This window comes from Pinus tabuliformis, chromosome 4_2 (assembly GCF_031772625.1).
Source record: "Pinus tabuliformis cultivar Carrire ecotype Pingquan chromosome 4_2, CPIR1, whole genome shotgun sequence".
NCBI lineage: Eukaryota > Viridiplantae > Streptophyta > Pinopsida > Pinales > Pinaceae > Pinus > Pinus tabuliformis.
Window position 1 is genome coordinate 471,273,657 of NC_142304.1, and position 15,931 is coordinate 471,289,587.

Consider the following 15,931-nt stretch of genomic DNA (forward strand, 5'->3'; position numbering starts at 1 on the left):
ATGCTTAGGCTTTAGGGTTTAGGATTTGAAATTCTATAAATGCTCATGGTTTAGGGTTTAAGGTTTATAACATTTTAGTAAATTGTTTTATAAACACTTAAAAACAGTAAGAAAACGCTCGCTAAAATGTTATAAAATACTTAAGGTTTAGAGTTTAGGCTTTAGGGTTTGGGGTTTTGGGTTTAAAATGTTATAAAATGCTTACAATTTAGGATTTAGGGTTTACAACATTTTAGTAAATGATTTTAATAAAAACTTCCAAAAAAGTTACAAAAAGCTTGTTAAAATGTCATTGAATGCTTAGGGTTTAGGTTTAAGGTTTAAAATGTTATAAAATGCTTAAGGTCTAGGTTTTAGGGTTCACAAGACTTTAGTAAATTCTTTTTATAAACACTTTAAAAAGTTACAAAACACTTTTTAAAATGCTATAAAATGCTTAGTGTTTAGGGTTTAAGGTTTAGGTCTTATAACACTTCACTAAATTCTTTTAATAAACACTTTAAAAATGTTACAAAACACTTTTTAAAATGTTATAAAATGGTGAGAGTTTCGGGTTTAAAATGTTATAAAATGCTTAGGGTTTAGAGTTTAGCGTTTAGGGTTTATAAAACTTTAGTAAATCCTTTTAATAAACACATAAAAAAATTACAAAACACTTGCCAAAAAGTTATAAAATGCTTAGGGTTTATGTTTGAGGGACACTTTAGTAAATTCTTTTAATAAACACTTTAAAAAAAGTTAAAAATTCTTATTAAAATTTTATAAAATTCTTAGGGTGTAGGTTTTAGGGTTTAGGGTTTATAACACTTTAGTAAAATTTTTTAATAAGCACTTAAAAAAAGTTACAAAACTCTTATTAAAATGCTATAAAATATTTAGGGTTTAGGGTTTTAAAGTGTTACAAAACACTTGCTAAAACACTTAAAAGAAAAGTTACAAAGGCTCATTAAAATGTTATAAAATACCCACGCTTTATGGTTTGGGGTTTAAAATATAGTAAAGTTCTTATGGTTTAGGGTTTAGGGTTTAGGTTGGGGTGTTGGTATTAGGGTTTAGGGTTTATGGTTTATGGTTTATAATGCTTTAAATTCTTTTAATAAACACTTATAAAAAAGTGAAAAAATGGTTTTAGGGTTTGGGGTTTTTTGGGTTTTTAGGGTTTAGAAGTTTTCTAGGGCTTAGGGTTTTTTAGGGTTTACTATTTTTTAGGGTTTAGGGATTTTTATGGTTAATGTTTTTTTAGGGTTTTTAGGGTTTAGGGTTTGGGGTTTAAGGTTAAGGGTTTAGGGATTAGGGGTTTAGGGTTTATAGAAATTTAGTAAATGGTTTTAGTAAACACTTCAATAAAAGTTACAAATTTTTTTTTTAAATGTTATAAAATCCTTAGGTTTTAGGGATTTAGGTTTACGGCTTAGGGTTTATGGTTTAGGTTTTGGAGTTTAGGGTCTAGAGTTTATAAGACCTTAGTAAATGATTATAGGGTTTATCCTTTAGCCTTTAAGCATTAGGATATAGGGCTTGTGGTTTTGGATTTAGGGTTTAGGTTTTACAACACTTTAGTAAATTCTTTTAATAAAAACTTAAATAAAAGTTACAGAACGCTTTCTAAAATGTTATAAAATTCTTATTGTTTAGGGTTTATCATTTGGGGTTTACGGTTTGGGATTTAGGGTTTCAGGTTTAGGGTTTAGGTTTTAGGGTTTATGGTTTAGGATTTATAACACTAAAGTTACAAAACACTTTTAAAATATTAAAATAAAATTAGCGTATAGGGTTTAGGATTTAGGATTTATGGTTTATGGTTTAGGGTTTAGGATTTATAACACTTTAGTAAATTATTTTAGCAAACACTTAAATAAAATTTTAAAACGATTTTTAAAATGTTATAAAATGATTAGGATTTAGGTTTAGGGTTTCGGGGTTTAGGGTTCCGGGTTTATGGTTTAAGGTTTTTAACATTTTAGTAAATTCTTTTAATAAACACTTAAATAAAAGTTACAAAACACTTTAAAATGTTGTAAAATGCTTAGTGTCTAGGTTTTATGGTTTATAACACTTTAGTAAATGCTTTTAATAAACATCTAAATAAAATTTAGAAAACACTTTTTAAAATGTTATAGAACACATAGGGTTTAGGTGTTAGGGTTTCAGTTGTAGTGTTTGGGGCTTAGGGTATAGGTTTTAGAAAACATTAGTAAAATGTTATAAAATGATTAAGGTTTGGGGTATATGTTTAGGGTTTGGGGTTTACGGTTCGGAGCTTAGATTTTAGGGTTTATAAGAATTTAATAAATTATTTTAATAAAAATTTAAATAAAAGTTACAAAACACTTTTCAAATGTTATAAAATACATAGGGTTTAGGGTTTTGTGTTTTGGGTTTAGGTTTTAGGGTTTAGGGTTTAGGGTTTATAACACTTTAGAAAATGCTTTTAATAAACACTTAAATGAAACTTAAAAAATGCTTTTTAAAATGTTATAAATAGATTAGTATTTAGGGTTTGGTATTTAGGGTTTCGAGTTCATGTTTTAGGATTTAGGTTTTATAAGGATTTAGTAAATTCTTTTAATAAACAATTAAATAAAAGTTAAAAAAACTCTTTTTAAAATGTTATAAAATGATTAGGGTTTAGGGTTTAGCATTTACGGTTTGGGGTTCAGGGTTTAGGGTGGTTTAGCGTTTAGGGTTTATGGTTTATAATACTTTAGTAAATTGTTTTAATCAAGGTTTAAATAAAAGTTACAAAATTCCTTTTAAAATGACATAAGATGCTTGGGGTTTAGTGTTTATAGTTTGGCCTTTGGGATTTAGGGTTTAGGGTTTATAATACCTTAGTAAATTCTTTTAATAAAGAGTTAAAGAGAAGTTCCAAAACACTTAGGGTTCAGGGTTTTGGGTTTTCATTTTGGGTTTTAGGTTTAGGTTTTAGGGTTTATAACACTTTAGTAAATGCTTTTAATAAACACTTAAATAAAAGTTAGAAAATGGTTTTTAAAATGTTATAAAATGCTTAGAATTTATGGTTTACGCTTTAGGCTTTATGGTTTCAGGTTTATAAGACCTTAATAAATTATTTTAATAAAGGCTTAAATAAAAGTTTCAAAACGCTTAGGGTTTAGGGTTTTGGGTTTTGATTTTGGGTTTTAGGTTTAGGTTTTAGGGTTTATAACACTTGAGTAAATTATTTTAATAAACACTTAAATAAAAGTTAAGAAATAGTTTTTAAAATGTTATAAAATGCTTAGTGGTTATGGCTTAGAGTTAAGGGTTTGAGGTTTATTGTTTGGGGTTTAGGGATAAGGGTTTTTAATTCACGGTTTATAACACTTTCGTAAAAGCTTCTAGTAAACACTTAAAGGTTGATGAATAAGGGTGGAAAAACAAAGGTCAAGGTATCTTATGTACCACAATTTTCTCCCTCTTACACTCACATACCCAGGTGTGGTGCTCCCTTATTATATATACTGATAAAATTCTTAGAGTTTATGGTTTAGGGATTAGGGTTTGTGGTTTAAGTTTCAAGATTGAGGGTTTATAACATTTTAGTAAATTCTTTTAATAAGCACTTAAATAGAAGTTACAAATAGTTTTTAAAATGTTATAAAATTCTTAGGCTTTAACGTTTAGGGTTTAGGGTTTATAACACTTTAGAAATGTTTTTAATATACACTTAGATAAAAGTTACAAAACGCTCTTTAAAATGTTATAAATTAATTAGGGTTTAGGTTTCAGGGATTAGGGTTTAAAGTTTATAACACTTTAGTAAATTATTTAATAAACACGTAAAAAAAAGTTACAAAACACTTTTTAAAATGATATGAAATGCTTAAGGTTTAGGTTTTAGGGTATAAGGTATAGGGTTTAGGGTCTTGGGTTTAGTGTTTATGGTTTAGGGTTTAGGGTTTACAACACTTTAGTAAATTGTTTTAATAAACACTTCAATAAAAGTTACCAAACGCTTTTTGAAATGTTATAAAAGGCTTAGGGTTTAAATTTTAGGGTTTAGTTTTTATGGTTTAGGGTTGATAGCACCTTAGTAAATTAGTTTGATAAAAATATAAGTAAAATTTACAGAACTCCTTTTAGAATGCTATAAAATTCTTAGGGTTTGGGGTTTATAAGAATTTAGTATATTCTTATAGTAAACAATTCAATAAAAGTTAAAAAACACTTTTTAAAATGTTATAAATTTCTTAGGGTTTAGTGTTAAGATTCTAGGGTTCATAAGACTTTAGTGAATCCTATTAATAAACACTTAAATAAAAGTTAGATTTTTTTTAAGATGTTATAAAATGCTTAGGGTTTAGAGTTTATGGTTTATGGTTTGGGGTTTGGCATTTAGAGTTTAGGGTTTATAACGCTTTTTGAAATGTTATAAAAGGCTTAGGGTTTACCGTTTAGGGTTTGGGTTTTTCGTTTTAGGGTCTAGTTTTTATGGTTTAGGGTTTATAACACCTTATTAAATTAATTTGATAAAAACCTAAATAAAAGTTACAAAACTCTATTTAGAATGTTATTAAATGATTAAGTTTTAGGGTTTATAAGACTTTAGTAAATTCTTATAATAAAATCTTAAATAAAAGTTAAAAAACACTTTTTAAAATGTTATAAATTGCTTAGGGTCTAGGGTTAAAAGTCTAGGGTTCACAAGGCTTTAGTAAATCCTCTTAATCAACACTTAAATAAAAGTTAGAAATTTTTTTAAGATGCTATAAAATGCTTAAGGTTTAGAGTTTCGAGTTTATGGTTTGGGGTTTTGTGTTTAGAGTTTAGGGTTTAGGGTTCAGGATTTATAACACTTTAGTAAATGATTTTAATAAATGCTTAAATAGAAATTTCAATGTGTTTTTTAAAATGTTATAAAATTATCAGGGTTTAGTGTTTAGGGTTTAGGGTTTACGGTGTAGGGTTTCAGGTTTACAGTTTCGGGTTTATGGTTTAGGGTTTATGGTTTACAGTTTAGGGTTGAGGGTTTATAACACTTTAGTAAATTCTTTTAATAAACACTTAGATAAAAATTACAAATTGCTTTCTAAAATGTTATAAAATGCTTAGGTTTAGGGTTTAATGTTCACAGATTAGGATTTAGGATTTAAGGTTTAGCGTTTAGGGTTTACGGCTTATGATTTAGGGTTTACGGTTTGGGTTTTAGAGGTTAGGTTTTAGGGTTTATAAGACTTCAATAAATGATTTTAATAAACACTTCAATAAAAGTTTCAAAATACTTTTTAAAATGTTATAGAATGGTTAGGGCTTAGGGTTTACAGTTTGGGATTTAACGTTTAGGGTTTATGTTTTGGGCTTTGGGTTTAGTTTTAGGGATTAGTGTTTAGGGTCTATAACATTTTAGTAAATTTTTTTAATAAACACTTAAATAAAATGGTTAGGGACTAGGGTTTACGGTTTAGGGTTTGGGGTTTGGGGTTTAGGCTTTAGGATTTACGTTTTGGGGTTTAGGGTTTATGTTTTTGTGTTTAGGGTTTAGGATTTTGTGTTTATGGTTTAGGATTTATAACACATTAGTAACAAGAACTCATGACATCATGGAAGTATTAGAAACAAGAACTCATGACATCATCACAAGGGTAACTAATTTCATAGGATAAGTAAGATACCTCATTCAACAACTTAGGGTTTCCATGGAAGAAGGAAAGTTGAAGCAATAACTTTGAAAAAAATAAACATTTAAAGAAGCCTCATCATGCAACAAAAGGGAAACATATGCCGAATAAAGGATCTTTTATATCCTCAAGATTCACTGATTGAATCTTCACTAAAAGATCCACTAATAATCCAGGGATGAAGCAAGTGTTTCAATAGAAAATTCAACTTGTGGAGTTCACGGATGATGATATGATGACGTAAGAGTAGTTCAGGGGGTTGAAGATCTTTCAATCAAGGAAGCTGCTAAAAGAAGCCTGGATAACCTAAAGGTAAAATGAGGTATGTATGCTTGTATTTAATTTTTATATTGATAGGTCATATGGTTGCAGGTAATATGGATCATTACTTCTATCTTAAGAAGCATGATCAAGGGAAAATGATCTCCTCCTCTGAAAGGATATAAGAAGGCATAAGTCACACTAGATGAAATCAACATAATATGTCCTTATATGAAGTATGAAGTGGTTGACTACAATTACAAAACTCTGATTAGAAACCCTTGGGAATGGAATGTGTGAGGAGATCGAGAGATATGCAACCATGATGGAGGCGATCAATATCCAAAAGATATAGAAGAGTTGACTAGGAAATCTCCCAGAAAAATATGAAGACTCTAATGAAAGTTCGAAAAAGATGGAGGCCCTCAACAATGGATATCTTTGGGAAGATATGTCAACATATATACAAGATGATGATACCTACAGAAAGATGTCATGATGAAGAACCATCTCAAAAGATACGATTTGATTTCATGTTATTTTTTGATTTCTTGAATAATATCTGGATAAGTTCATGCAGGGCTACTGGAACAAGAATTGTAAGTGCAAGTACAAGAAACATTCATGTAGTGGATGGAAACTCTTAAAAGAAGCATGAAGAGAAAGAAGTAGCTAGATGAATAAGATTCCATATATGTAACAAGAATACCGCTTTCCATGAAGAAAAAAATGACATGACGAACCAAGAAGGAAAGTAATAAATGGCCAATGCTCTACAAGGAAAAATCTCAACTGAATGTCATGACATCAAGGAAATAAAGTAATCAAGCAGCTGAAGTACCCACGAAGGAGAAGTTGTCGATGAACTGAAAAACCCCTATTTAAGAGGGAGCTTGAATTGATTCACCCTTGATTAAAAAGGAGTGATAGTTTTATTTTCCCATTTCATGTGTAAGGCACCAAACCAAGACTAATAGCTGTAAGCCTTAGTGAAGGCCATGAATGGAAATGTAGACACATGATAAAAACATAATTCTTGTCTTCATTTTGGAAGAAAGAATGGAGGATTGAGTAATCATCTGGAATCTGATACTCTTTGAGGACGTGTAGGGCATTCAAGATAAGAGTAGGAAAGAGGACCAATATTCTTTGAGGGTTGGGGACCCAAGATAAGTATAGTCCTAGAAGGTCATACTCGGTGAACACCCGGGTGGGTATGTATCTTGAGAGACAATGATGAAGGTATCTATAATCATTGGTCTTGCCAACATTGTGCTATGATCTATTGAGAGATAAAGTTGTTAGTCAAGGCCTTGCTATGTGACAATGTTGGTTATAATGATGCTATACAGATGGATTACTAGTCCGACTCTTCTTATGAGATATATTTAGTATTGAGAATAGCCATGTACCATTTAATGAATACCTCCCTAGTTAAGAGGGAGTGTTGAAGAAAATGTAACTAGGTTTGGTTTTCATTATGACTTGTAATTATAATATTATGTAAAGAAGAAACAAATGAATTATTATTCCTTGCATCATGGGTTTCATGAGCAAGATGTTTTTACCATAGGTCAAAGACTTCTTCTTGATGTCTTTAGGATTTATTGTCTTAACATAAGTATTATAGAGAAGTCATAAAGTCAAATATCTATGCTCCAATCGATTGTCACTATCCCTCTTACAGTCGGCTAAAATAAGACAGTGATCTCCTCAATGAAACATCAGCCTAGTTCTAGGTTCTCATGTTGGCCTAAAGTGCAATCACTGGTCACTATATATATGAAGTAACTTCACCTTATAAATGACAAGAAACCTCGGACTACTCTGATGAATACAACAAAGTAATAAGGATGCATTACAGTGAGAAATAAAGTAATACATATCTCAAGAAAGTCTCAAGTGAAGTCTGTCCTATCTCCACGAAGAAGTGAAGACTGTCACAAGACAGTATCACAACAGTGAAGTGGTGCACTCATCATTGAACAACTGTAGAAGCCGAGGAAGAAAGGAATGGTGGAAGCCAAGGACTGTACCTAGACAACGAAGGAATAAGGAGACCGAGGTCTGAAGCAATACAATGACATAACAATGCGAAGAAAGAGATCTGAAGCAACACAATCCGAAGATAGAAGACTGTGATTTGAAGGCCGAAGAGTGCAGGGGATAGTGACAAGTATCTTGGAGGTAATCTTGAGTCAAGTAATTTTATTAAGGGTCTTGGTATTCATCAATTAAACATCTATAAGAAGAGATTGAAGGGTTTTCCTCTCAAGAGGAGAGGTTTTAGCCCTGGCTTGGAGCCTAATTATTGTTTCACTGTCTTATTGATTTGATTGCTATTTTGATGTATTGAACATGAACAATAATAAGGAACAAAGGTAATGTAAGAATAAGTACACAAGTAGTAATCAAGTGAAGAGAATTGTAATAACATATGTCCTCCCTAAATTTATCAACAAGTGGGACCCCAAGGCAAGCTGTCTAAAGTATTGGAATGGTTCCTGAGGGTCCTGTAGCTGATGATTAATGTTTGTATGGTGTATTTCCATTTATCCACTTCCTTAACATGACTTAGGAGGTCTAATCATATCATAGTGGCCTCTCATTGAATTTTTACCTCGGTTGGACAGTTGCTTGGGTAGATGTGGGAGGAGGGTGTTACAGGCTTGGAGAGTTTGTTGGCTTTGGTCTTTGGGTCTTGTAAGTCTCTTTCTAAGAAGATTCTATAAGAAGAGAAATATTTCTTTCTGTATTTTCCCCTTGGAGGGTTTGTTGGATTTGGTCTTTGGGTATTGTAAATCTCTTTGTAAGAAGATTCTATAAGAAGAGAAGCATGAGCCTATATCTTGTGTACTTTTTCTCTTTGTGATCTTCATTGTATTGGAAACTAATTGTTGAACAAAATTAAAAGTAATTAAAGGCTAACATCACAAGTAATTATCAAGATAAGGAAAAAAAAGTTATAATCTACAAGTCTCCATATTTTCCAAATTGGTATGAAAGCTAAGGTTCAGAATGGAAATCGAAGATGACATTATAGTTAGCACTATGGAAAGGGTTATGAAGAAAGGTTTCAAGTGTTTTGAAAATCTCACTACATCCATCAAGGACTACATGTTGAAGATAATATCTAAGCTATAAAACAGAATAATATAAGGAAGTTTGTTCCTCTTTATCTGACACCTTCAAGGAAGAGAATGTATGGGCTATTAACAGTGGTGCTTCCAGACATATGATGGGAGAATGTATTCAGCTTCAGACCCTATGAAAATTGAACTCCTCTCACTCAATCAAACTTGGAGATAACAAGAGCTATTCAGTGAAAGGAATTGGATCTACTTCATTGGAGCTCAAGTTTGGTGGAAGCATTCACTTCAACAACATTCTATAAGTTCTAGGTTGAAGAAAAACTTACTTTCTATTTCTTGTCTAAAGGATAAGGGTGATAGAATTTCCTTTGTTGATGGCATGGTTTTGGTCTAGGGTAAGGGCTCTAGTATCAATGATGCAAGGGTGATTGGGATTTGCAAAGGGAACTCTATATAGACTCTTTACACCTCGATCTCATTCCCTTGTGCACTTCTATATGAACCCTTCCAACTATGGCATAAGAGGTATGGACACCTTCATTATGAGATTTTTCCTTCTCTCAGCCAAATGGTCAATGAAATCCTCGAAATGAAGGAAGAACATGAAGGAACCTATAAGGGATGTGATCTAAGAAATAATGTAAATAAACCATTTGAAAGGAGTGATACCAGATCAAAGGAAATCTTAGATCTCATACATTCAGATGTATGAAAACCCATGGAAGTTAAGTCTCTTGGTGGGCACCTATATTATGTAACTTCCATTGATGATTTCCCAGGGAAGGCTTGGTTATACCTTCTCAAGAACAAGGACGAGGTATTAATTTTTTTTAGGAATTCAAGAATGAATTGGAGAAACTAACAGAGAGAGATTAAAACTCTAAGGTCAGATAATGGTGGAGAATGCACCTCAAAAGAATTGATAGCTTTCTGCAAAGAAGCATGAACTAAGAGGGAGCTCATTGTTCCTTATAATCCTAAAAAAAATGGTTTGGTAGAAAGAAAGAACAAAACTATTGAAAAATGTGTAGGGCCATGTTACATGATCAAGATATCCCTCAATTTATATGGGGAGAGGCATGTATGACAAATGTTTACTTGCAGAACTGAAGTCCTCATAGGATTCTCAACAACATGAACTGGAAGAAGCATTTATAGGAAAGAATCCTAATGTGGATAATCTTCGAATTTTAGATGTCCCGTGTATATTCATATACCCAAGGACAAGAGAAAGAAGCTAGATCCTACTAGTTTGAAGGGCATATATTTTGGGTATAGTGCTTCATCTAAGTCATATAGAATATATATCAAGGAGGATCATCGAATTGAAGTAAGTAGGGATGTCATATTTGATGAAAGTATAGCTTACAAGACATTGAAGGATGTTCCAGTAAATTATGATGAAGAAGAGATACCTATTTTTGAATATATCTCAAGGGAAAATAATGGTCAATAATATGTTCAAGGTCCTTGAGAGCCTCTACAACAAGTAATTTTCCAAAAACTCGAAAGAGGACTACTTGGTTGAAGGCTACTCTACAAGAATAAGGAGGACATACAACATCTGGAACTGTCAGAGAAAGTAAAATACCAAAGAGAGATTCTGGGTATGCTACATACATAACAAATCTTATTGAAGCAGAATCTTCGTCCTATGAATATTAAACTAAGCATCAAGAATGGAGAAATGCTATGCAGGAATAATACCATTCCATAATGAAGAACAATGTTTGGGAAATTGTCCCTATGCCAAGTGATAAATCTATAGTCACTTCAAAATGGATTTAAAATATAAATCATGTTATAGATGGAAGAATTGATAAATATAAAGCAAGCAAGAGGGTTATCACAGAAATAAGGAATTGATTATGAAGAAATATTTTCTCCCATAGCCAGATACACCACAATAGGATCAATTGTTTCGTTGGTTACTACTATGGGATGGAATATTCATCAAATATATGTTAAGATTGAATTTCTGAATGGGACCATTGATGATGAGGTTTACATTTAGAAGTCCTAAGGATTTGAAATAAATTAGATGGAAACTCATGTCTACAGACTGAAGAAGGATCTGTTGGCTTAAATCAAGCACTGAGAGCCTAGTATGCTAGAATGGATACATATCTATTAATACATGGTTTTACTGCGAGTAATACAGATCCTAACGTATACATCAAGGTGTTCCAAGATGAACCATTTATCATACTATTATATGTGGATGATAAACTAGTCATAGGTGTGGAGCATCAAATTTAGGAATACTAGAAACAATTAGAAACTGAGTTCAATATAAAGGATCTTGGGATTATGCATTATTACTTGGGACTAGAAGTATGGAAGTAGCCAGGTGAGATATATCTTAGTCAAAGTGAATATTTGAGCAAGATACTTAAGAAGTTTGGCATGATGGATAGAAAACCTATGATGACTCCTATGATTACAAATTTGAAGAAGTTGAGGTGTTCAAAATCTAGTCCAATGGATCTTACTTGCTACAAACAGTTGATTGGGTCCTTAATGTATATGGTAAATACAATATCAAACATTTTTTTTTTGCAGTAAATGTCCTCAATCAATTCCATATGGAGTCAAAATATGATCATTTGATTGTAGCCAAGTACATCCTAAGATATTTGCATGGAACTATTCATCACTGTCTTCGGTATACTGGTAATGAAATCAAACTCATGGGATATAAAAATTCATTCTGTGGTGGAAGTGAGACTAATGGGAAAAGCATAATAGAAGGATGCTTTAGCCTTGGATCTTCCATGGTTTCATGTATGGGTAGAAAGCAGGACAAAATTTCTTTTATTAGTGCTTAAGCAGAATATGTTGATGCAAGTGAAGTCTGTCGAGAAGTGGTTTGGATCATAAAGTTGTTATTAGACCTGTTTGAAGAACCATTAAACCATACACATATACATTATGATAATGAAAGTTGTATAAGATTGACAGAAGACCTAGTGTTTCATGTTAGGACAAAGCATATAAACAATAAGTACAACTACATCAAAATATTGGTACGAGGTGGGGTCGTAAAGATGCATTATACACTTACAGATGAATAGGTAGCAAATATTTTGACTAAGGCATTACCAAACAATAAACTTGACTATTTGATAAATAAACTTGGTTTGGTAGACATCTCCTCCCTAATTAAGAGGGAGTGATATTCGTTAGTTCTTATCTTTATGGGTCATGCACGAGACCAAGACTTACAACCGTAAGTCTTAGTGAAGGCCATAACGAAAGGAATGGAGTTTTTAGGATTGGATAAGCATATAAGATTAAAAATTCTTATGGATTATGGAATCCAGGAAAGAGAATTTCTTGACTGATACTATTTTGAGAATGAGGTAGGGAATCCAAGACATGAGTAGCCGAAGAGGACCAATAATATTTGAGGATCCAAGAATGGGAATCCACGATAATAATAGTCCTAAAAGGGCATACCTTGTGAACAAGGAAAATTTTAAGGATGGAAAATTTTCTTGAAGTTTAAAATATTGGCGAATCTCACTAATCCCTAATATGCAAATTATAAATGTTTATTGATATATTTGTAAAATTAATCAAATTTATAATTATTTTATATATAGTCTCTCTACAATGTTGGCGATTTTTAAGGTAAAATAATTTTATATTCTAAAATTTGGGCGAATCGTCTTTTATAAAATTGGAAATTGGCGAATCTTTTTTGTGGAAAAATCATGGAAAATTAGCCCACTGGGCGAACATTAGCCCCTAAAATTTTCCATGCTTGTGAACATAAGGATGGGGTATGTGCCTTAGAGGTATTGGACAACTCACATAAAGCTTCCCAGCATAATTCTCTTGAATGAAGTTGAGCTTGTCTAGTTAAGGCCTTTAGGGACAATGCTGGTTATGATAAAGATGCTTGAAAATGATGGCTTATCGATCCAACTCTTCCCATAAGAATTCTTCAAGACTGATATTTCTTGTACCGTGTTATGAATACCTCCCTAGTTAAGGAGGAGTGTTGAAAACTGTAACTAGGTTTGGTATTCATAATGCCCTAATTGTAATCATGACATTTATATTATTTATAATGTAAGAAACATAAAGAAAAATAAATTATATTTTATTTTTGGAGTATGGCTTTCATACTCAAGTTTGATTCAAAAGCATGTTCTTTGTGCTTTTAGGTTTTCTATGTATTTCTAGGTCTTTCTAGGATAAACAATAAATTTGTAATGTGTCATAGTCCCATTTGGATTCATTGTAATAAAGGAAAATATTTATTTTATCAAGAAAAAGCCATGTATTAGCCCAAGACCAAGTCATACCAAGAGTAAGGACAAGTCAGCCTTAAGGGAGGTAATTCAACCCTCAAGAAAGGCTCTATTAAGGAGATGAGTTCAACTCATTTGGCCATTCATCAAGTATAAGTTCAATCTACAATAGCAAAGGAGAAAAGAAGAGATGGAAGGATGAAGAAGGAAGGAAAACAAGTCAGAATTTCTTGGGTCTCTCTCTCTCTCTCCACAATGAAAATTTAGGGTCTTGTTGCTGCCAGTTGTAGGGGGTTGAAGTTGCAGGGCCGAAATGCTATTACAGGGGCCAAAATTGCATTTACAAAGTTGCAATATCGAATTTTTGCAAGTTGCTTTGAAGAAGATCTCGCTGGGGGATGAATTGGGGCTTGGAGTGATCCAGGTGGATATTGGTGTCCACCTGCCTATTCCACTTGGACCCCCACCATTGTTTCTTTCAGTTTTTCAATTTCCTTATTTGTAGTGAAATTTACTATTTTTGGTAGTTTTTCAGGTCCTGAACTTCTGAAGCCATTTTGAGGCCCTAAATAACGTTTTTTTGGGAAAAATGAGACCAACAAGGTATATATCTTTCTAACAAGTTATTGTGTGCATCAAACGGAGATCATATGCCGAAGTTACGACCCCGGGAAGTTGATGTACCAATTTACCCAAACGGGGCCCATAGTTTGGCGCTTCATCTCCTAGGGTTAGGTTTTGGATGTTTAGGGTTTTCCATTATTTCTCGATAATAAATAGGCCCTTGAGCCTCATTGTAACATAGTTTAGAGGCATGTAGCTTCCACATCCCTTTTCAGAGATAAGCTACCGTCACTCAAGCTAATCTTATTTCCATTCTATTTGTAAGCATATTTCAGTATTTGAGATTAATGAAATGGAGTGTTATTTCTACTGCACATTTGTATTTATCGTTATATCTGTAATTTGTTGTGTTCCTATTTAAATCCAAATCATGGAGGGTTTGTTGGATTTGGTCTTTGGGTTTTGGAAGTTTCTTTGTAATAAGATTCTATAAGAAGAGAATAATTTCTTTTTGGGTTTTCCCCTTGGAGGGGTTTTTTCCCTGGCTTGGAATCTATATCCTGTGTAGTTTATGTCTTTGTGATATTAATTGTTTTGGTAACTACTTGATAAACATATTTAAAAGTAATTAAAGGCTAACTAACATCACAAGTAATCATCAAGATAAGGAAAATAAGTTATAATCTACAAGTCTCCATATTTTCAACACAAAATTCTTTCATAAAAAAGTTTAAGAAAATGATATCTACCTCAATCATGGATATATTCTCCTAGCAACTTCTATCCTTTCTTTTAGAAAAATGTATTTTCAAGTGTCAACAAATATTCTGGTGAATTTGGATATTTGACTTTGAAGGAAACCCCATACTTCTACATTATTATGTGTCAAATAAATCATTTCTAACAGAAGTGTGTAACCAATATAAATATTTAGCACACATTTTCAATTAATACAAGGAGACTACGACACATAATTTGGGTTTGAACTAAAGGAGGTTGATGATGAGTTCTTTTCCATCTGATTCAAACGTGAGATAAATGTAGCACCTTTATGGGAATCCATTGAACAATGGTTAAAGGATGCAAAATAAGATAGTTGATGAAATATGGTCTACACAGTGATGACAATTGGAGATTCTTCAAAGGAAAATATTTAAGAGAATACTCTATGGAATTCAAAGGAGAGAGAGCACCTCCCTTCTAGCATAGTAAGTAAAGAAATTCCCTATTTTGCATCTTCTTTACCTTTCTGTAAGTTAGTTGTTATTTATCCTTTCATGTTGAATTCTTTGAATGTTGAGTTGAATTTTGACTATTGTATTTTTATTTTCCAAGCCATTTCCATTTATTTGGTCCACAACAACCCAATTCCAATCCATTTAAAATGAATGCATTTTCTTTTATAATAATTTTATAAATTCCTTTAAAGACTTATATTTTTGGAGACTCCATGTAGAACTTCAAGGAGCACATAGCTATTATGGTTTCATATTTTTAGTTTTAAGATGAGATTTCAAGTGTGTGTTTCCTTTTAATGCTTATGAATCCAAATAAATGATCATTTTAAGTCTTCTGAAAATGTGGTTTATTTTTATTTTCACCTAATCCAATGATATGGTGTGCTATTATAAACACTACGTTGGGAACAAATGTTCTTGCACTTTTATTTATTTCATTTGAGAATCATATGATATAAATATCTTTATTTATACCTTCTCTATTCAAACTAGTTTGTTTGTATTAAGTGGTATTTTATGTGTATGCATATATCATTGTTTCTTAATAAAGAAGAGTACCACCTATCTAAAAACACAGAGGGAAAGTTTTCCCTACTATTGTTACACCAAATACGTTGACAGTCCATTTTTTTTCCTGTCACATGTTGTCACTTGAACCTTGGATAGTTATAGTGCCTGACAAGACCCTAATTTAGATCAAATAGGGCATGCAATCCAATTGTTAAGCTTATTCCTAGTTGTTGAGAAGTGTAGCTTGGAAGGTATTTCCAAAACCCTTGGGGTACAGGGCTTGTGAGGATTTGACCCACGAGAATGGTGTTTTATGGCCTATTTACCCATGTGGTGGGCTTTAGACCCAAAGGAGTGGATTAAAGACCCAAACCAATTATTTTTTT